This window comes from Ischnura elegans, chromosome 3 (assembly GCF_921293095.1).
Source record: "Ischnura elegans chromosome 3, ioIscEleg1.1, whole genome shotgun sequence".
Lineage (NCBI taxonomy): Eukaryota > Metazoa > Arthropoda > Insecta > Odonata > Coenagrionidae > Ischnura > Ischnura elegans.
This window is the reverse complement of record NC_060248.1, coordinates 100194406-100218947: the sequence shown is the minus strand read 5'-3', so window position 1 is coordinate 100218947 and position 24542 is coordinate 100194406. Positions and strand designations below refer to the sequence as shown.

Here is a 24542-nt window from a genome sequence, read left to right as displayed (position 1 = left end):
GTCCTCTTTTACATATATGTATTGACAGATTTTCGGGTGAAGATAGTGTGATATACTTAGAAAGAGTGATTTATGTATTCCTATTTTTATTTTGAAATTCTTTTTCCTAGTTATGGTTGTTTTTTTTGTCACATTGGCCATATTTTATTGTAAATAAGCATGAATTATAGTGGAAATTTGCATTAAAATCCCAGTATTACATTTTTTATTGCCAATTTTTCATCAATTGGATTACATTTCACCATAAATGCTTTACTGCTGAAATTTGACATGCAAACAAAATGTAATTATCTTGACATAAACATCACTAACTTCACAACTTTTACTGATTTTTATGTTAATTACGATTACAGGGCTCCCTTTGTATGAAAATATGGGATATTTAGCGAAAAATTGGAGAAAAAGGAGAATATTTGCTGCCAATTACCTTCTATCTAAATGTTAGGCTAAGGTCGGTTTTCATAAGGATTAATGTTCTTTTTAAGTTTTATTTTCGAAAATATATGTCCGAAATGAAGCAAATGGCAATGTTATTTTTTGAAATATCGGGATATTGAGGCAAAAATCCAATTTGGATAAATACTATTTCAACTAGGACCAATGACGCATCCGCTATATCGATACTGGTAAGCGACTTACATCTGGTAGTACCGATTGCTTCGAGGAAAAAAAAAGGTAAAATTACCATTTGGAAAACGAAGGGCCTTGGTGTCCCACTGGTGAGAGAGGGGGGAGGCCAACAGCGCATCTGTCGATGTAGGACGCTAGACGTCGAATGTGCTGCCACCACTATGCTAGTGGACAACGCGACGTCATTTCCGGCCGAGCGCGTTCATCACTCGCGGTCGTGGTTCTTCCCGTCGTTGTGAACGAATCGTGCCATAGAGAGTTTTTTGGCGGGAGAATAGGGTCGGAACCGGGACGAATTGTGGAATAAATAGTCCCATTTCAAGCCATCAAGCCCTTTCTCCGTAGTATTGGGTTCGCTGATGGAACTCTGGAGGAAAATAAAGACCCCAAAAATGTGAAGTCTCTTTTTTTTGCCCCTCGAAGCTTTTTGCGTTCAAATTTTTTTTATCCGTCCTCGCTGGAGAGGACTTGCACGGGATAATGCTTTCTTTTTTTTCCACAAAAGATGCGGGAACAATATTCCCGCCATGACGCCGGATTCAAGGCATTGAATTCTGACAGTGGTATGGAAGAGGGACTTCCCCCTTTTTTTTGCATTAATTATTTAGAGCTCACTACGGTCATTTGCTAAAAAACCGTGGAAATTTTTCGAAATCAATCAGGTGGATTTCAATCATTGATGAATAATTCTGGCCACTGTCACTTTTTTTTGCTACGGCCATTTCGTTCTCAGGCCGGGATTTCCTTAAAATTTGATCTCCGGCGAATGAGTCTCTTTTTTTTACTTCCAGATTAATCCCGCATCAGCTGGAAGTGGAGGGAAGTGATTTTCGATGACTTCACCAATGTCCTGCTGACATCACTCTAACGCTGACTCTTCTGTATTTCCATCCGATTATCCGCAATCAGAGGTAATTATATTAGTTTTTAGCTCTTTTCATTTCCTGAATTTGGCAGCCCCATAACTATTTGTTGAATATATCTTAATTCTCGATTTTTATGCGTTTGGGGAAAATGCTCGGCGCTCGCTCGGCTCGGCGCATCAAGCCAGCATGTATTTTTTTCTAATTATGGCTAGAATTTAGGGTTTGTTCAAAATTCACTATTACATATGCGCTTTGGAAAATTATCAGTCAAGGTTTTACCATTTTTTTCTTTACTTCGGAATTAGGCATTAGAAGCCATAGTGTTGAATATAACCGGAATTGAAAATCATATATTGTTTTATTTGTGTATTATTGTGTATCATTTATAAGTATGATTTGGGTTGAGAAAGTGGTTATCTTACGTTTTTACCGCTGTTTCACTAATTTTAGAGAGGTGATAAGTGTGGTCAGTATAAGTTAAATTATGTATACCCTTAGATCGCCTTTGGGCTTAAGAAAATATCACGTCACATTGTGAATTAAGGTGGGAAAGAAATAGCCTTAGCAAAAATGATACCGCAGATTTTGGCATAGTAATATTTTTTGCAATCGTCTAGTTGCCAAGTTGATGATAAAAATAAAAGTGCGTAACGGCTAACATAGGAATGGATAGAAAGTTATTGAAAGAATTTAGGATACTTGCTAGGCTTTTCAATAGTGAAAAATAGTTCAAAAGCTTTAGAAATGGTATAATGTTCTAAATTACGAGAAATCTTGAAATAATTGGAGGTACATTAGAAAATACGTCCAATGGAGATCATGACAGATCTGACTTTCCTTAGGCATAGCATTTCCCTGAGAGTTGAATGTGCATTCATTGATTACTCACGTATAACTTTGAATAAACTAGTTCATACCCATGATAACGTTCCAAACTGTCTCCTAGAGCATGCATTCTGACTTTGCGATATCTCAATGATTATCTAGTGAAAATTTGTTTGTCCTACGTCCAATCTAAGACTATATAAGTTGTAAATGTTACAGTTGCTGCTAGTGCTGAAACAAAGCTCCTGCTAGTTCAGTGATAGAGAATAATGACGCAAAATTGGGAAGAAGTCGTTCCGCTATCCACAACGTATTTATTTCAAATTTTTATTGCCCGATCTTGTGACTGATTAATAAATTGAAGCAGTATTCCCGTAAATGTCCGCAGTAGGGTTATTCGGGTAGAGCAGTAGTTTGATTTGACACGTGCTTACTAATGTTTGCGGCCATTGAAGACTCTCTTTTTGTTTTGTCTTGAGACTGATATTCATTGAAATTATTCAACTCCTTTTTTTATGTTATACTGTAACAAGAATCTTCTATCATTTGAAATAGGCCTTCATTAAGAGTGACACAATCAAATTTACAATTGTGAGAATTTTTTTTATGGAAACCGTTTCGGAGAGAAAGTGAAAAGAAAACTTTTTGTCATGAATGAAGCGTTAACGTGTTTATCATGGAAAATAGTGGCAGGCACAGATTGTCTGTTTACTTTATTTAAAAATTTCTGTCGCGAATAAGGGTACCTATCGATATTTAAGTGAATAATTTCCACTTTATAGGCCGTAAAAATGCTGTAAAACATGCTGTAGTTTTAACCTTTCATATCCCGAAAAATTATAATATAAAATTTTTCCATTCAATATGCTCTGGTGAAGTCTTCGGAAACCCCCAATTAAAATCCTGGACTTGCGAGGCAGCACAGGGAATTTAACAGACCTCAAACCCTGAATGTGTGTATTTCACACACTTGAAGCATGTCTGTGTTGAGCTCTACATCATCAATTCAAAACAACCTCTGGACGTAGAAACTGATAGAGTGATATGAAAAAGCCTCTTTGCTCTCTATATATCTTCTTACTTTGTAAACCGATGGTAATGAAAGGCACCTGGATCAAATCATTGGAAGCTTTCATTGAAGTATTTTGCTCCCCTAAAGCTGTACCTTAGCCATAAATACTCGGAAAGAAAGGGAGGGAATAGTTTCACTTGCCTATCACAGTCAATTAAAGATATCTCATGCAAAATATTTAATTTTACTCCGGAAAAAGCAGAGCCTCATCCAAAATTCAAAAGCATCACCAACATTAGACCACTCCTCAACCAAGATCGTAGCATGAAAAATTTCACAAAATTAGAATTGCTTCCTACCTAAATTGATAACTCCGCATTCCCTACGAAAACATCCTGTCTTCATCCAGACATTGAACACTGCACCATCATTCGGTTAAATGGAGAAAAAAACCTCCGTCAGTGTTATATACCCTCAGCTATCCTCAAAACACGTAATGTGAAGAATAGCTACATAGAAACTTATTTTATTCCTGCAACTATCATTTCATTATTAGCGGCATAATTATCAATTGAATCTATACGACACCAGGAAATGTCAATAAAAGTCACAGCTGTTAGCAACATGAAGCTATTTTCCACTACCTATCTGTTGAAAACTGCTATTTAATATAGAATGAGTAGCTCTGCAGATCAGAGAGCAATATGTTGATTTTAAGTGGAAAGTATTTACTATTTAATATTGCGACTAGTAAGGCATGCTCCTAGGATCCATTTTTTCACCTATGCAGCATAATGACTATGACGATAAAGTTTTTAATGGTCTCATAATTTAAACTTCTAATTTAGCTCCATGAAGTGGTCTTGTAGGGCCTCATGCCTGAGTTATTTCGCGATGAGGGAATTTCTCCTAGAGAGCATCCAGATCTTTCCAAAATGCTTGCTTGGATGAGTATGGAAAGAAAATGAAAAATAGATAATAGAGCGAATGAATGAAAATAGGAAAAACTAACCGATGTTGACTGTAATAATGGAAAACTCATACAGGGGTTACCGAATTGGAAACAGGTTCTGGTTCCTGGACTGAAATGACGATAATAACCTGTTATTGTAATTGGAAGTTGGATAATGGAATTATCTTAGCATTTGCCGAATGTTTTTTCTGTGCTTCTCCGTGGAACAAGAATTTCTGGATGTATAATGGAACTGCGAACTGGGTTAGGTGACATGTCATTGGAGTGAACACTAACATGGGTGATGTGCCCTCCGACTGCCAAAATATTTGGATAACTCGTTCCATTACGCACGCGGAACGAATGCCTCTCGAAGAATAACGAAGTATCCAAGGCCGTATTCAGACTAGGGAACGTGATAGAAACTTTTAGGCATGTAGAACTGTAAAACATAGGGCTGCATTTCCCGAGGGTTTTTTTTCTGATTCCCGCTCCAATTTTTTTGTCCTTGGAGCAGAAGAAGGCGCTTGGTTTCGCATAAAAGTTACATTAATAATGAGGTTCAAAGCCAGGTTATCCACTATCTTGACGTCATAGCACGTTATCGCTTCTCAGCCAATAATCATGTAGCGAGTGGTAATTGTTTCATTGCATTCTACAAATTAATACTGAAATAATAATTCACGAATTTCCATTACGTGTTATTAACTTCAGGTAATGCAGCATCTTCAAGTACGAGCTCGTATTTATGAAAAATTTCCTGTAATTTTATTGCTAACATGCAAGAATGCCACCAGATTAAATCATCCAGATTGAGCCAACTCCTTATATTGATTCTATTAAAGTAAGCTAACTAACGTTGTTGTTGTATCTATTTTGGTTTCAAATCACTGAATTTTGTATAATAATATAACCGATATAAAAACAACCAGTAAACACGCTAAATTTCTTTTACGCTTGAAGTAGTGCATAATTTATCGGCGAATCTTTATATGTAAGCTATTCTTCATCCATTCTTTCTCATGTTATTTCCGAATATTAACATCGTATGTAATGGGTCTAAACAGGGTAATTTACTCTTTTTTTCTAGAAGTTTACACGGCACCAATAATTGCTTTTACTTGGCTTACCTATTTAGCATACATTATTGCACTACCTAACTACCATACGGTGAATGCATAAAAAATAAGATTTCTTTGAATGCTTGGCAAAAATAGATGCAAGAAAAATAATTTTAGGAAAGCAAGGACTAAGAGGAAACTTTGTGGTTTTTTAATTAAAATTACAATTTCGACCGCCCAGTTCTAAGTATGGTCTCCTGGGGACTAAATTTTACTCGCGTATTAACAAAAACTTGATGAACTACCACCTTTTGCGAAGATGTCCTCGTTCTTGGCGTAGTTTTCAAGAAGAATACCATCTTGCGAAGTGCAGATTCGCCGCTAGAAGCGCGAAGCTCGTCGCTTCAATCCTATTATCTACGCCATCGTATGCGTCAAGATCGTCCTATGAATGCACAATTCGCTCCTTATCCTCGGGAAACATTATTATGTTTTTTTCTTTCTCTCTCTCTCACCCTTCAGTTGACGAAGAAGACTCTTAAAGAATTTGGCAGGAATGACATTTTCAAGTTTCAGAGTTAATTTTCTTCTCCTTTACTGTTTTTTCTTCCATCTCCAAACCTCGTTCCTCATGCTCATACCCAAGTCTCTTTTTCGCTTTTGATTCCTACGTCGTCTCAATCTTCCCCCTTCCCCTACTTTCCTTCGACCTTTAGCCTCGCCTAACCACCACCCCACCGTTTCTCTCGTTCCTCCACGGGAAAGATGCATAAAATTAGCACTTTCCTACGGCGTAAATTTTTGTCCCCCACCCCGGAGTGGAGAAGTAGGGTAATACCGCCCTTCAAGATCCCAGTCTTATTCATCCCTACCTCACCCCTTCGAGCCGAGCACCCATCTTCTCTCTCGTCTTTTTTTCATATTTTCTACCTCTTCGATGAAAATCCTTACATTCTTTTCCACTGTTTTTTTTTTATTACTACCCCCCTTGTTTTCAATGATAACGCCACCATTAGCGATATTGTTTTCCTAAATTTTTACGCATTTATGACCAAACAGAAATTTTGAACATATTTTTTCATTCTCTTTTGCTGAATTTTTGTTACTGAATGCTTTTCAGCCTCTGCGGTAGTAGAATTAGATTCTCACCGGCTAACTTTAATGTAGTGGTTTGGGTGCCTCCTGTGTGGAAAATTTACTTAGTCTTAGGTCTGGTTAAGTGTACGTTCTAATGTTTATGCTAAGTTATTGTCTTCGGCTGTTTGGGATGTAAAACTTATACTTCTTTTAATCGTAACTATCTTCTTAAATATATATATTTTTATTACTCCTTATTTTTTATATTATTTATGATATTTACCCAATGTAGGCACTTCGAATAAGTGGGAAGGCTTTCAAAAATAAGTTCCCTTTTTAATTTTCCAATAAACGTAACTTATTTTCCTTAAATTTTAAGCAAAACAGTTCTGCTTACTAAGCATAAAACTTTGATCGTGTGAAATTAGGTGCATAAAGCGATAAACTTGTGGAAATTTTTACCTTAGGATCCGTGTAGCTGCTGACATTGAATGTATTCGAAGGGCCTACTTATCCTTTTTATACCTAATTTCCCCAATCCTTTCAATTTCCCAATACTCCGCGAGGGAACGCTATCCCTCTATCTTTTGTTAACTGCACCTCCCCTCTTCAAATGCGAAGCCCAATTCATGACCTCGTCTCTGACGCTTTGAATTTTAAATAGCCTAAGCGTCAATGCGGATTATTGCATCGTGGAGTAAACAGGGCGCCTGTTTCTTCTCGTCACATAAATCGCGACCTGATTCCCCCTTCTAAAAGTGATGACAGCTTTTCTACACCTCACATTATCTTTCTCTTTCTCCCTCAATTTCTAGGTTCAACGGGTACGTAAATAATGCGAGGTATTTTGTCGTTGAGTGCACGGTTTTCCTTAATTAATTATTTCATTATTTTTATTTCCTTATCATAGAATTTTTCCGAAGTTTTTGTGGAGGCTAATCACTAAAATTTCGCTATTCAGTCCTTCGCAATAAGTTCAAACTTAAACTCCAAAATATAAAATTACCAGCTTAAGATAATTTTGCCTGGCTGGAATTTGAAACTACGAGTAGCTCTACCAGACTCGCCCTCGAAATTAAATCGAAACTTGACGCTGGTATGTGGTGGCAGGGCTCCATATTATCAATAAAAGACTCTGTGTTGCTTCCACAATAAATTTAAAATACCTAGCTCTTTAGTATTTAAAATTTCTAGGTACCAATTAAATAATTCCACGTATTTGTCAAATGATACTCATTATATACTTTGTACCCATTGCATACTTTCCGGCGTACGCGTGGTTTTATTAATGAAAGGAATTGTTTCACTAATTTTTATCATCTGCTCTTGCACCTCATGTACGATGAGAATGGTCGAATATACCAAAAAGTCTTTCTCTGCCAATTCTATTATTTTTTAGAGAATATAATATCAAATATACTTGAGGAGACATTCTCGACAATCATATGTTGTCTTCTGATTCAGCCGTAGGTAATGAAGGATTTTCAATGCTGAAGATAAGTGGTACCTTATGATATTGACTTTATAAACATTAGTAGTGCTTCAGAGTCATTTCAACATTTACAGATTACGAAATAACATAAAATTGATATATTTAAGAAATTTTGAAAAAGGAAAGCCACCAAATGTATCCGTTAAAATACAGAAAATAGTATCACCTACCACTTTTCTTTCAATTAAACTATAATTTTTGCTTAGTTTGCTGCAGGATAATGATAGGAGTTATTTCACTATTTCTAGTTTTTATAACCCTCTCGCAAACCAATGTTTTAATAGATTTTATTCGCACGCTTCTTTTTTTCTTATCCTTCCACCACCCTCATGACATCGTTATGAGCAAAGGATGTTCCCCAAGTCGGCATAGACATTATTTTAATAAAATTTAAATGTGCATTCAGTTTCTAATTATTTTTCTTCCATCCAACCTTCGTTCCTTATGATCATACTCAAGGCTCACTCGATTTCATCATTGACTCCCATGGGCATTTCAATGTGCATTTCAGGTCTGGAAGTAGTTTTCGTTAATTAAGCCTGCCAACTTTCTGAAGATGAATAAATATGTAAAATCTCCGTTTGCGCAATGCGAAACCAGATGGTTTTCATCATAAATTTAAAGAGGTAACTCAGTGTAGCATATGATTTCTTCCCATACTTTTTTTTCTATTCACCGTAGATTCCATGTACGTACTCGTCTGACATGGTAATCTTGATAATCCTTATACTTTTCTATGAACTTCAGTTTGATTCGTTTTGATAGTAGCCTAGAGAATGTCTCAGCATCTGTTTCATGTGGCCGGAAATAATTTTCAGAAGCTAACGCAGCGGAATACTGGGTTTCCTCAATTTTAATTTTCTAAGTATTATTGCGCTGCGGTTAACTCTGGAACACCTTGCGGAAAGCAACACTCTCGTTTGCACTTATTCGTGTCACGTACCCTCGAAAATAACGATGTTTGACGTTTAATCTAGTTATCTGCGCGTATCTGTTGGCAACGTGCCATCTATTTTAATTCCTTCTTGCCTTGAGCTTGTCCGCGTGGCTGCAGTTCAAGATTCAATGCCGTCGTTGATGCACCTTGGAACGACCCTTCCTCAGAGTTGCGGTTATTTTGAAGCCTCAGAGTTAATTAGCCGTTCTACCAGATTCTTTTGGGAAATAAATTTTCCATGTGTTGTTTTGGCTGTTATCAGTATTCCTTTTCCATAGAAGTCTGAGAACAAGTTATACGGCCAGGATGGATTCAACAAATTGAAATGGTTTGGAAATAGTTGGTTGTTCTAAACCTAGAATATTGTTTGTGTTATTATTATTAGTATTCTACCGATTAAGGTAGGTTTTAGCCCTTAAAATATTGTCACACTTGTAGTAGCATGCAGGACGTTATTTTTTTCTTTTTATAAATACTCGGTATCGTGAATTTATTGGGTCTGTTTCACAGCATATAGACAAAGGTGGACATTTTCCTAAAAAATAAATTCTAATACATTCTCCCTTGTAATTGAAGATTTTATTGCGTTTTTTAATTTGGCTATATGTATCGCATTAGGTGGGTTTGATTTGTTACTTAAACGTGGGGAAGGCAATTTTGTGGTCGTACCTTGACGCTCAGAAGACACCAATAGTGTCTAATGCTGTCAGTGAAAAGTTATGAAAAGGATCTGAATTTTTGCCAAAGATTGCTTGAGAGATACGAGCTCGTATGCTTAAAAAAATACGCTAGCATATTTATGGTTATTTTCTCAACGGCGATGGTATTAACAATAATGAAAGGTACCAATACTACTCGATTAATAAAGTAGCTCTTCTTTACGAAAATAAAAAAAATGGCTTATGCTTGATATAAAACGTCATTTAACATTAAAAATTTAATTTTAACGCAATTGGTTAACTATTGAATTTGTTGGGAACGAAATAGTTTTTAGGAAACGTTAACGAAACTCCTCTGCTAATAAACTCTTAAGAGTTCATGTCAGTTTAGCGTTATCTTTTAAGATTACTTACTCCACATGAATCACCACAAAAACTTAATTCAATTTTACCTCCTACGCCGTAGTTTATAGCATTACCATGTCACTGGTTTATTTTTCCCAGACATAGAAAGCACTTATAAATATTTTTAAAAATGTGAATGCAGATTTTACTGACGAGCTCATTCTGCAGAACAGGCATTTTGAAACATTATTATGAAAAAACAGCCTTAGTGTAAGCTTATGTAGTCATATTTAGATATTATCTCGATTCCATTTTTATTGTGTATTATTTGCAAAAGAGCTTCTTAAGGAAAATATTTCTTGAAATTTCACAGTTCTATAATTATTCGTACACGCCCATTTATCAATTTATATAACTTTTCCTCATTGAATTCTGCAATTCCAAATTGTATTAAAGATCACTCTGGAGGAAGACTGATAGAGAAATATGTCGTTTTCATTTGATTCGTGTTAATATTTTTCTATGTTTAGCCCAAGTACGGTTGGAGTGACTTTTCTTTCACTTTACTTTCTCCAGTATGTTCTTAAAATCCAAACTGCTATACGTCGTTCCAAAACGAGGGATGTTCGTTCACTGTTCACTCCATTGAAATAGAAATTATCGTAGGTACTACTTATTGTACGTTATGCCGTTGTCATCTGATTCAATTTTAATATTTTTCTACATTTAGCCCAAGTACTGTTGCAGTGGCTGTTATCACGGTTTCCCCCGGTAACTTCTTGAAATTCAATCCGCTCTACATATACGCAAAATTCCTACCCGGTTCACTCCATTGGAATAGAAATGTATCGTAGGTACTGCTTATTGTGCATCACGTTCTCATATCTCGTAGAATAGGCGGATTTAGGGGGTAGGCACGGGGGCGCGTGCCCCCCCACCCCCCCGGCACTTAAAAAATAGACCAGATTTTTAATACGATTACCATTACGCTCGTTTTATTTTTTGTATTAAGGATCCCTTATCATTTAATTAAATATTAATAGCCTTCATATCAAAATAAATAGAATATGTTGTACAGTAATTGTTGTATTTTGTTTTTAATCTCAAATATGAGAAGGCCATTGTGTCCCCCCAGGAAAAAAATCCTAGATCCGCCACTTTCTCCTAGCAGTAATAGTAAAAATCACCTCGTCGATGCGGCAACGCCTGAGCTTTGAGTTGTCGCATTCTGTGTATATTGGCGGCAACACCCATAGATAGGGCCGCGCTATGAAGAGCTTCCCTTTAGAGCCCCTCCACGCTACTCCTCATAGCTTCCTCCTTTCACGGCAGATGTCCTGCCGGCTGGTGGAGTGTGTCACGGCAGCGGACGCAGCATCGAGAATTCAATCCTTTGCTCACAAGGTCTTTTTTTAATTCCCTCCTCTTCTGCGTCTTGTCGTCTTCTCGTCCCGTCCTACATCCTTTCGTGAAGGGAAAAAAAGCGAGCGAGGATTTACTAAGACTTTAAGAGCGGTAATAATAATATTTTATATTCTCTGATACATCACCCCTTAGAGCGCCACATGTTTATTAACAATAATAGTGGTGAGCTCAGAAAAAAAGGAAATTAATAGCAAGCGGCGAATAGCAAAGAACAAAGATGCCCCTCTTACGTGGCATTTTAACTTCCTTATGCATAACATTTATTTTCACAAGCGACATTCAAATGAAGAAAATACATTTTAAAATAAGGAAAGCAACGAAGGATATTATGGTCAAATATTTTTTTTTTGTTTTAACTCAAATAGAGAACTGAAACTTAAACCAAGAATACCAATGAAGTAGATGGAGGGTTAATTAACTTTGTGGAAGCTATGCATGATAGAATAAAGTGAAAGCACTTTCCACACAATTTTAATATTTTGCAACCTCCTCAGCGTTAACTTCCACATCCATCAATACCTCCTAATTCCACACCCGGATCCCAATAGTACGTGACCTTCACCAATCAAACCACCAACCTTCACCCTACTTCCTTATCCACACTACCTACTTCCCCCTCACCCACCTTAAAGTATGTAAAACGAACTCTGGCTTCTTTGGAGATGGCAGTCTACCTTAAAAATGACGTATAACACGTCGAAACCGGTTGTAAAATATTAAAACTGTGTGGAAAGTACAAAGTACTTTTACTTTAGTCTTTAATGTGAACCAATAGCATTACATATACATCTACATCTGCATATTACACCGCAAGGCGCCTAAAAGGCGTGTGGCAGGGGGTGTTAGGACACCAGCCGTCTACAGATAAAAAATGAAGTGCTCTAAAGAAGTTGGGACAAGCATTTATTTAAGTCCTATATGGTTCGGGGGAAAACCATACATCTATCCGTTCGGCAAAACATCTCTCTTAATTTATCGCTTCTATCGGACCTGGAAATATAGTGTGGATCTAATATAAATGTTCTCCGTGTCGTTCTTAAAGATATCCATTCTTAATTGTTCAAGCAACCTAAGCATATACATCCCATAAAGCAAAGCAATGAACAACAACTGAAAACATTATTTAAAAACCAAATTACCGAATTATATTACGCAATAGATAAGTGAATATTTTCATTTTAAATGACTTTATATAACAGAGTTATAGTTTTGCGGGGAGGAAATGCTATCACTTTTTGGATTGAACAAGAAAGGAGTAATAGCATTCGGTAGTTCTATGGGCGAATCTATTTACGAAGGGCATATGAAAAGTAAGGCCTCCAAAGCCCAGGCGTCTCAGCATGCAACACTACGCGAAATCTAGCTACCCTGTCGTGTTTATTGGTCCTTCACCCTTGCCGTCGCATAAAAAGTTTCTCGTTTGGCAAGATAACTATCGGCGCAGCACCCATTCTTGATTGACGTCCCGATTGGTGTGTCCACCAAGTGTGAACTGTGGTCTGAAACTCATTACGTCTCCTTTTGACGTTTTTAACCCTTTATCGCTTTAAATATTTTAAATCAAATTTGGTCCACGTTCAGTAATTTATTTTAAAATCTTATTCTATTCCAATTCCAAAATATGTGTAAAAACCTCCGCCTGGGGTCTGAGATAGAGTCCATACTGTATATGGTACGTTAGGCACTTATGGGTTAAAAATAGTTTAAAATTTTTAACCCAGAAGTTTAAAAGTTTTTTAAAGAAGTAATTTAAAACGTTTTACCATCCTTCAAAATGTCTCAATTTTATTAACAGTCGTGCCAATTTTGATGTTGATATACCCCTTTAGAGCTCATAAGGTGATTTGGTGTACGCTTTATTGCAGACATGCGTAAGACCTATCTTAAGATTGTTTATCGGTGATGATGATGAAGGTGCTTGGGATGGAAACTATTAAAAGTGAGGAGAGCCATAAATAGGCTATGTGGGATCTATAAAGCCTTTATAAAAGAGCGAGGTTGGAAGGAAATAGGTCAAAAGCTGGACTCACCCTGCTACATAGGAAGAACGATCACAAAATCAAAATTAAGTTCAAGAAGCAGAAAAAGGATATACTGAAAAAATCCTTACTGCATATAATAATAATGGAGTGGAACGACCTATATGAAGATATTTTTAAGGTCTTCCCCGAAAGTACAAAATTTTTTTAGAGCTAGTCTTCGTCGATTCTCTATTTATGACATTGTGATCTATTTGGGAGAGCTGGAAATTGGGTTATTTGGTTAAAACTTTTCAGTTTTATGGTGATCAAATTAATTTGCTTTTTTGCTCCAAAATTTATTTGTGAGTTGTATTATATTCGAATGATTTAATTTTTGTGTTTTATAGGAGTATTTTCTGTCCCTTTACTTTGTTCTTAGGTAGGTAGTCTTTTCATTCATTTATTTCAGATTACTACCTTCAACCTTCGAGTGAGCGCGCTGGCGTATAAAGTCAAGGAGGCTGTAAATATATATAGGGGGCACCGCTGGTTTCTAGCGTGGAGCGAAGTGTAGCCGGAATGAGGGTGCTTGGGTAGGACAAGCCATGCCCACTTTGACTAAAACATTGTCAATCCCATTAGGGCCAATGGTTACTATTTGGTAAAATATTTGGTCATAATTCGTTAATACATTAAAATAACCTATGGAACCCACAATTTAAACCTTTTTGTCTTACTTCATCGGTAGGCTTCGCGAATTCACGACTCAAATATCTTTTCCCAGGGAAAAATTATTATCAATCACCACGGTTACGTCCTACAACCAGCTCAGCTGGAAATAAAATTTTACGACAGTAAACCAGTAATTTACCTGCACTTATAGTGGTATTTAATTTTATTATAGTCAACGGAAATCTAAAAATTACAGTACAAAAAATATTTTCAAGGATATCTCCGTCAGTAAAGCGGCTAACAGGCACATAGTTTATACATTAGCAGAAGTATCGCGAATGATGGGAAAAATCCTATGACAATCGCCGACAATATACTAATGATTACGGTAGCATTTTTTACTTAATGTATTTCATTTTTAGAACAAAACTTAGCCATCTCAAAATATCAGTCGAAAATTAAAGCCAAAAATTGTCAAACTAAGATGACGGAAATTTGACGACGCTATACTCTGTTCATTTTATCTCTGCGGGTGAGTAGGTGTGGCCGAAGCAAGTGGAAATGAGGGGAGGGAATGTTTCTCGACATGTGACTTTGCCTTTGCCAATCAGCAAACAGTAGGTGTGGCCTAAGTGAGTCGCTCTCAGACCTCCGCCGAGTGAACATCGCGAATCTGCTCGTGGAGCAGTGTTGCCAAAACTCACGCGTTCTCCTTGCATGTGACTAAGTATGCCTTCCACCAACGGTGCCTCATTCAGCGCAATAGCTGACAATGTCATGCACTTTTGTGAAAGGATTATCCCCAATGCCTTCCAAATGAGTAGGTATATTGTCTCGGCACCGGGGCCAAAATACCTTTGGCCACCTATGACTCAAACGTTTTCAGTGACAAAGTAGGGCGGCTATTCACATTTGGCAACGTTGTACTCGCTCCTTCTCTCTCTCTCGGTAGTACCCCTCCCCTATCAGCGAAGCCTTCCGAGAGTGTCCGGGCTCTCACGAAAGCTCACCCGCAGACATAAAGTGAATAGACTATAAAAACTCGGAAATATCTCCCCCAAATATTTACAACCTCCTTATATAAAGTACGCCAATCTTCGAAAACCAAGGATTTCAACATTCTACGTACATTCTGGTCTAGAGTGGCCTCGTGTAATCTTAAAATATACTTTTACTGTCTATAGTACGAGTTTTAAAGCTCGAAGTATTGTAGCCAATGTCTTTTTAGATCGGCAAGAGGAACCGACACCCGTGGCGTACTAAGTACGCCGCGCGACCGGCCGTATACCTAATGCTTCGCTTTTCTTGAATGGCGTGTATTCTTAAAATATACTTTTACTGTCTACAGTGCGAGTTTTTAAAGCTCGAGGTATTGTAGCGAATGTCTTTTTAGATCGGCAAGAGGAACCAGACACCCGTGGCATATACATTACGCATACTAACACGCATATAAATTACGTATAAAATCGAGTCTTATCGTATAAATGCATGGATGAAAACTTTTCAAATGTCCAACCGGGTCAGGACCTGCACGGTGTAGGCTGGCGTTTCGTTGGGAGACTTTCCCAACATCCTCAGATCTGATGATGCCGATGTCGCTGTGTTACATATACCCTCCTCCTTCGCCTAGGTGGTATTATTTCCCTTAGAAGGGCCCGGGATGTCCGGTTTAGGATACGGTCAGCGGCAAAGAAGCTTTACATTCTCACTACGCAGCGATGCAAACTTCTGTATGCTGCAATGACTCTCCTCCCCGTTACACCACGCAGACCATGACCCGGTTGGAAACCCGAGAAGCTTTCATCCATGCTATTCACCGGGAAATGCTCAGATTCTTTATATATCATTCAAGTACGCCACGCGCCCGGTCGTGTAAAAATATCAGGCTCATCCGCTCGAAGGTTAATCCTGAAACAACTTGTAGCAATATGCAATAATAAGTCAATAAATTAAACATTGTAAAAAAATTACTAAGCATTGCTATAGGGAAGGAAATTCCTGGGGAGAAGATTAATAAAAACTCTTATCTGCCGCTGATATACAGAAGAACAATGGAGTGCTCAAGACATCCGAGAATAGAAGGCGGACCCGCGGACGTCATCTTTGGACGGGGGCCCGTGGAGAAATCCCCTCTCCCTTTTCTTCCATTACTTCTTCGCCTTTTGTATTTATCCGCAACCCCTTCCCTCCCCTACCACTCGCCCCCCCCCCCCTTCTACCCCTTTTACCTTCTACCCTTCCTTTTTCCACTCGCGTCTCTCCGTATCTCAATATGCTCCCCTTCCCAATCTCCAAGCCTTCTTCCCTCTTCTCGTTACATAAGATCCACATTCCCTTTCCCCTCTCAGCTGTAAGCGCCGAAGAAATAATTAAAGCGGAGTCTCCTTGTTCTTTCACTTTCTCTCTCCGTCTTCCTCCCACGTGCCGGTGTCATCGAAACAAGAAAATACAGGCAGGACCTCACGGGAGAGTAGACTTGATGTTGTGACCTGGCGCGAATATCTGGGAATGTATTAACTAGTAACTTAACGTTAAAATTCAACGAATACAAATATAGTTCTGTAAATATAATGGATAAAAATCCTTGACCTTTTTAACTCTTACGTGATTGTGCTTAGAAAACCTACGCGAACGACTGTGTAGGGCATCCCCATTTATAATTCATAAATTTTATGTTGTATTTTAGTTTTTCCTGTAATTGAACACCCTGGCTCTTTTTGCAATTATATAATACCTTGTTTTGTATAATTTATAAATACACTTTTACATTAAGGTTTTTACATTGATTTAGTGCGAAATGGCAGGAATCTTTCATATTTTGCTATTGTAACTGTACATTGACCGACATGCATTGAAAAAACATGTACAAAAGATGCCATCATGTAAAATATTGGCGTTGTTGAAGCCATGGTATAAAAAAATTATTGCATTCAGCTTTTATCCCTGCATTCATACAACAAAACTGATTTACCCCGCATAGTCACGGAAGGGTTAAGTTAAATTATGTCTTGAAAACAGGTTAAATTATGTGTTGTTTTTTTTGCTTACAATTCTCCTGACAACATTTTTGATCAATTTTTTTCATCATCAGAGGTTCTGAATATATTTTTGAACTAATACTTCGCCAAAGAATTTAAAATCTCCGCCACATTTTGATCTCTTAACATCTCAAAGTGAAAAACATGATTTATATTGTACCATCCGATAAATTGCTTCCCCACTTCTACACCTGTATTCTCACATTTAAGTGCATTGTTCTTTTTGTAAGAAGCCTTTCTTGCCTGCGCTACTCTACTGCCTATTTCTTTCATGTTTTGTCTATCGTTTGTTATTTGGCTTCCTAGATAAAAAAAATCTTTTGCCTGAGCTTTTGTTTACTCACTATTTATATATTCTGCGTAAGATACAATGGGTTTTTCTCATATTTTCTCCTCGGTTGCTTTCATAGTCTCTTGTCCTCAAGTTTATTTAAATAAATAATGTACATTATGGGTGAGGCTAAAGTAGATTAACTCACTCGAAGCGAAATCTGGTCCTCATTCTCGTAACATACAAAAGGAAATTTAAGTCAAGGATCTTTCCAAGGATCTTTGAGGGCTTGTCAGAACGGAACCATTTCAATTCTTATAAATTTACCTAGATATAGTGTGTAAGGCAAACTTTTCTGGAGATTGTACTTTAGAGATTACTAATATGCTGTTTTTTTTTAAATAACAAAAAAACCTTTCCTGCCAATTTGGCAATAATTTCAATTAGTTTGAGCAGTATTGATTCTGGAAAGAACGATGGCATATTCTTCCTTATGGGATCTATTTTTGGGCGACTGCCTCATGCAAGAGATCCACTGCCTCCTCCCCTATGCTTTCTTTGAAAAAAAAAGGGTTGAACATCGAAGCTCCCGGACGTCTGGGTGATTGAACATTATCTACAGAATGGTCTCGAACGCATAGTACATTGCTAACCACAAAGAAAATCTATGATTGAAATTTACGAATATACGGTATCGATCATTTATTCCTAGGCACTAAGAGATAAATTAGAGAATGGTAGGTGAGAAACCTGAGAATAAAAAATGATTGAACATATTGAAAGAAAAATTGAAACCATTGTGCTAAACATACTTCGTAAATTTTCACTGAATTTTTGATGATACGACGCGTTTCGACGCTTAGGCGTAGTTGTCAAGTACAAAGACAATAATCGAGCCAACCTCAGTTTAATCCGCTAGGGACTAGAAGGTGAGGTAATGGAAGGGGTTTGGGTGGAGCCGAGGGTGGATGGCGGGAGTGTTTGGGTTGTGTGACTAAGTTCGGGGGAGGAAAGGCTGGAAAGGTTAGTAGACTAGGGGTGGGAGGGCTTGGTTTGTCTTTTTACTCGAGAATGACGCCTTAGCAACGAAACATGCCGTTCCAAAAAAAATCAGTGAAAATTTACAGTGTGTTTATATGCATTCAACGTGAATTTTCACAAAGTTGAAGCCGAATCTATACATTTCGATTGTACTGATTTTATTAGGGCATCATATTTTTTGTTTGAGTTATGTGTATTTGCAATGGTTGTTGAAATTATTATAAGGTCTCTTTTGGAAACTTATTCATTTTGAAGGGTTTTCGAAATTAAGTAAAAATACAGAGGGATATGATATGTGACACATTTTGTCTACAAAGTTTTCCAATCACCCTTAATAAATTCGATTCCCCATCGAAATGTTTCCAATGAGGGCCCATTCCATAAAAATCCTTTCCTTTGTTATTATTTTTCCTCCATTATTATATTCCTTTTTTATCTAAATATTTGTCTAGGAATAACATTTTTACCTTCTTAATACGCAATATATATTGTTTTCCAATCACTCTCAATAATTTCCATTCCCCTGCGAAATATTTCCAATGAGGGTCCATTCCATAATAACCCATATTAATATTGATGTTTTCTTCGCTCGATCCGTTCCTCAGCGCGTTCTTCAAAAGAAAAGATTGGACGATGAACCTCGCGGGAAAATGTGCGTCAAAGAGTACGTGTGTGTCTCACGTGTGTGAGTGGCAGCGTGAAGATATCGATATGAAAGGGACGCCGCGGGATTCATTTCTTCTCTTCCATCTTTTCCGCCCTTTCCCTCTGTAGTTATTTGTGAACAAAAGAGGGAGGCTGGGCACAGGGAGAAGCAGGATACGTCGCCCTAGGGGGAAGAGGCATGGGTGAGATGAGGCGAGTAAGTCAAAGGAAATACACGTCGAAAATGGGGAAAAGCAAATGGAATGTGTTGGAGTGTGAAAGCGGTTTGAGGAGGCGGTATAGGAGGAGGAGGCGATGGAGGCCTCAACCTTAGGGAGGCGCTGGATGAAAGCGGTGGGGGAACCATCGAAATACGGCAAGAAACATGCTACGCGTAACACCTTGTGCTGAAAATACGAGTCTAGCTCGTCGTGAACATCCGATGCCAAACAGCGCAGTGACGAGTGTAGTTCAAATCATGCATGGACAGCTGCCCCCCTCCCCTAGAAGCATAAGTAAATTTAGTTCAAAACGAAATTTTTGAAAAAAAAATGTTCTATTAATTCAAGGAAAGTGACATTAGTATAAAATATGTAATTTTAAGTGCTGTTATAATTTTCTTGAAATTTAGGTTTTTTAACCTTTTTTGTATTATAACTTTAACGACAACGGCTTGACCCCCTCTAGTTTTGATCCTGGGTACGCACTTTGCTCAAATTAAAAAAATTTAAATAATGTTGCCAATGCTAGGTAAGTACGGAGTTGCGACACTATGTTTATGGACAAAAGTTGCTTTCCATTGTGTCTACTACTGCCTACTTGTAAGTACTAAGTATTGCAGTATTACTAAGCATTCCTCATGAAACTTCCGGCATATAACTGTTATGTATAAACCTAAATGCTGGCATTTTTTTATTTTGATTACTATATTAATATAATTTTGAGTACTATTAAGGGGAAAAGTATAAATACTTTGAAATTTAAACAGTGTTAAAGCATCCATAATGTACAAAAAAATCTCATATTTAATAAAGCATGAGACATTGGAAGAAATAAATAATGATTTTTCACGAGTAGCGATGGATGTGTTCTCGATGTATTGAACTAGATAATCTACAGTATGGAATGACAATATGTTTTATTTCACTGTCCCACGTTGAGTACAAACTACAAAATGTCATTTCATTACCTAACAGTCCATTTAAAAAGAAGTATAGAAAAAAATAAATAGAGGATACGAACGCGATTTTTACTATAAATGAATTGAAGTGGTAAGGGTTAAGATCAGTGACGTCATGGAAAAATTGGCAGTCCCGGAACGCGCTTACCTAAGCTTTTCTTAGAAGTGAGTGTGCTTTTTATTACAAGTTATTATTTACACTTTATTACATTTTTTGGTTACGAATGTATATACATATATTAGGAATTTTGAGGCAACAAAATTGATAAAAGTGTTATTTTAGCATTATGCCTTTTGTTAACCAGTACTGGAACAGCGTTTCGGCGCGTGTCGGCTCTTTGACACCCCTGGTTAAGATTCGATCTCAGGATCACTGAGCAAACCAGCATTTAGGCTGGTATATAACAGTTTATATGCCAGGTGTTTCAGTAGCAATCTGCAATACTTCAGGAGGCATAGGGGACAATTTTAAGCATTTATTGTCCGTACATATATGGAATCTCATTTCCTTAGTTACTGAACCATGGCAACGCAAATATTTTTGGGTGCACTTTGCTGTTACCATGAAAACGATTTTGCTTGGGCATTCAGTCTTTTCGGCATTGTACTCGACTCTGGCTTTTTATGGAATTTAAATTTCTAAGGCTCGACGAAGATGTGCGATTATAACTATCTGAAGCTTAACTAAGCGAGAGCTCAGCCTTTTTTAGATTCCTCCTGAAAAACATGGTAGAGTGCTGACGATGCTGGTAAAATGCTAATACGTCGTCTTGATGAATATTTAATAAGATGGAAAGAAACGTCCCGTCAAAATGAATAGCATGCAAAAAAAACTGTACCCATGAATGCCAAAATGGCTCTTTCCCACTGAGCTGTCAGGTCTCTGTGGATTTTGAAAGTTGACGATGCGCAGAAAAAGTGGTTGGTCTCAAAAATGCCTTATCAGGGTACGGCCGCTGACGTGTGCCAAAATTCCCAAGATGGCCAAGTACCTGGTACTTCGCTTTTCTTGAATGGCCTCGTGAGTTCTCACAATGTCATTTTGACTGTCTAAATCGTGAGTTTATGGAGAAAAAAATATTGTACCATATATTTTTTAGATCGGCATGAGGAACGCGACACCCGCGACGCATAAATAACGCTGCGCGACCGGTCGTATACCACCTGTGTGCCTTTATATCTGTATCACCGATAAATGTAAAAACTTGACCTAATTTCTACAAATAATGATAAGTTTTAACAAAAATCTAGTGCTATCATATAAAAGCATATATCGTGGACAAAGTATGCCACGATCGCGGTCGTGTAAAAATATCAGGCGCGCCCGCTCGAGGATTAATGCTGAGTCTCATGTTGATACCCCAACTTTGGTTTTGTTACATCATCATCATCACTGGTCAACAATCCTAGGATTGGTTTGACGCAGCTCTCCACTCAGTTCTCCTATCAGCTAATCTTTTCACACCTACGTATTTCTTCTCTTTCACATCTCTCTTTACTTGTTCCATATACTATTTTGTTCGAGGTCTTCCTTTTCCATTCTTGCCTTCCACCTGTCCTTCGACGATTGTCTTCATCAGGCCATCATGTCTCAAGATGTGGCCTATAAGGTTGTTCCGTCTTCTTATTAAGGTTTTCATGAGGCTTCTCTTCTCTCCTACCCTTCTTAGGACTTCCTCGTTACTAACTCGGTCGATCCATTTGATTTTCATCATTCTTCTGTAGCACCACATTTCAAAGGCCTCTATCCTTGCTTTCTCCACTGCGGTCATTGTCCATGCCTCACTTCCAGGAGTATACATCTGGAGTATAGGAGCATACTCCAGATGTAGGTTCTTATAAATTGTTTCTTTACATTCATATTTAAGTTTCCCGCTGTAAGCAGGTCTCTCTTTTGGTGGAATGCTCTCCTCGCCTGGGCTATTCTGCTGATAATTTCTTTCTTGCTTCTCCCGTCACTGGTTATCTTGCTTCCCAAATAACAGAATTTATCCACCTCTATCAGTTTTTGCCTCCCTATTTTAATGTTGGCCTTGATTTCTTCTTTTCTGCTGCATACTAAGATCTTGGTTTTCTTCGTTTTGTTACAAGAAATGAAAATAGTTAGCGAGTGAAATTACTTATAGATTATTTTTGTTTAATTTCTAATGCTTAGTCTTCTTAAATATTAAATCTATAATTCAAATATGTTTCCTTACAAAATAAATTACATGCAATAAAATGAAACCTGAGACACTAAACAATAAATAGTTATGGTACTTTTTCAAACGATTTTTTCAAGACGACCGGTTTCGTCGCAGAGGCGACATCATATAAAAAGAACGATTTCTGTACCTGATGACGTCGCCTCTGCGTCGAAACCGGTCGTCTTGAAAAAATCGTATGAAAAAGTACCATAACTGTTTATTGTTCAGAATGGATTTTCACAAGGTAAAGCCAGAAACAATCGAATTTCAATCCGAGACTGCCTCCCGCACTACACTAAAACCAATCATCCACTCAATTTCTTCTTAGCAACGGTACGACATCGCATACCTCACATCAGACTCTCTTCTCGTGAAGAAATACTATTTCACTTGGCTAATTACACCCCGCCCACCGCCAATCATCATGTTTCTTCACTGCATCATGAATGGGTCCTTCAGGTGCATTGATCTCCTCTCATTCATTTCACTCCAAATTCCAGCCCGCACGACCCGAAAATTAGAAACATTACCCAAATGCCGACTATCAATTTCTCAAATATCCCTTCCCGTTTAACTTCCCTTTTCAATTCCCTTCCAAATATTTCTTCTTCTCGTGATCTCTTTTCCTCCAGCACGAGTTTCAACAGTAAAACTGCTAAGCCTTTCATTCTGATAGCCCTTTTTCATCATTTTTCATTGTTTACATATTTAGTATTTTTGTATGACCCAATTTAAAGGCCTTAGTGATGTTTTTGGTGTTAAATAAATAAATACATTCATTCTAAAACGACTCATGTTCACTCGGAAGTAAATAAAGGATTGTCAGTTTTAGTATTTATATTTTGGGGCTATCAGTGCTTTTGTATCTATTTCTTTCTATGAATTTATTATACTTATTTAATAATATCAGTTCATGGCGATCATTCAAAGTGTTGGTTTTATTGTCTCTGAAGATTCATTGAAAAAATTTTTGGTTACAGAAATAAGTAGTCATTCATAATAAAATTAAATTCAGAGATTAGCAGTATAAAGTTAAATTAAAATGGTTACGAATTCACCAAAGGAGTTTTCCATACCGTAACCATGCATATAGTTACAACCTACGTCCATTGAATTTCTAATAAGGTCCGTAGACATCCCACTTGTATGTGCTGACTCATTGTTTTGTATCCCAATTCATCTCAGGATCGTCTAGGGCACGTGTCTTAAAATTGATACGCAATATCTTCTGGCTATAGAAAAGTTCAAGCCTTGTGACTGGAGAAATTGCTCCTTAAAATCGGTTGTAATCTACGCCTGAGTCATCCTGTAATATGGATGCTACTGAACAGCAACGACATCCTAGTGCGTTCGCGCTGTGCACCAGCTTTATTTTCTTTGAGTATCTCTTATTGAGATTTCTGAGACAACTCATGCATGCTTATGTCTGACGTTTTGGCAGACACCCAGCTCACCCTTATAGCCAGACGCCATCTGGGATATAATAGAGCCATGCCTTTTTTTAATATTTTATGGAAAGAAAAGGTAAATATTTTCGCAGGGTGATACAGAGAACTGGTCGGAAACTGTGTCTGGGGAATAAGAGGCAGAGAAGGAGGAATTTATAGGTCACGTCACTCCCGTGCGATCGGTATTTTTTGGTGACGTAATCATATGTATACAGAAAGGTATATTTCTGTTATTGCTGCACCTATAGTGATAAATAAGGTATCATTTTAAACGCTGAATCACCCGCTTTTAACAAATAATACAATTTCAAGATCAAACTTCACTGTTTACCCATTATTTTGACTTAAAACTTTCGATTTTTCCATGCCGATTATTCGCTCGATGCATATCGACTCTACACTTTTTTTTGTTCTAAACTTCAAAAAGAGATTTTTTAAACAAGTTAAATCCATAACTATACCAAAGAAACTTAAGATGATCAGGCAAAAATATTAAAAATAAAATCTAAGAAGCATGAAAAATGTTAAACATTCTCTAAAAGAGATATCGTGTTTAAGGAACTTAAAAATTAGCGTGTATCTCGAATAAATAAAAATATCATGTTGAAAGCATTAAAAAGAATTCAATGACGTCCCGATTGCTCCTACTGGTACCGCACTCTCTTGCCTCTATTGTATCCATATGTTTTGTATATTTTTGCAAGAAAACAATTATAAAGAAAGTACCTTGTGATACACCTTTTTCTCTATTCTCTTCTCTTCTCTTGTCATACTTCTTCCCTGGTAACGTGAAATTGCGAAATTACCGCACGGGTTACT

General features: G+C 37.4%; 1 protein-coding gene across 1 annotated transcript in view; it reads left to right on the top strand.

The window, feature by feature from the left end:
- Positions 1–24542, top strand: part of LOC124156252 (putative tyramine receptor 2) — an 844454-nt gene that overhangs the window by 773731 nt on the left and 46181 nt on the right. The window contains exon 9 of the mRNA XM_046530670.1: positions 1422–1541. The gene's annotated coding sequence lies outside the window, so the exon portion shown is untranslated. The remainder of the gene's footprint in view (positions 1–1421; positions 1542–24542) is intronic.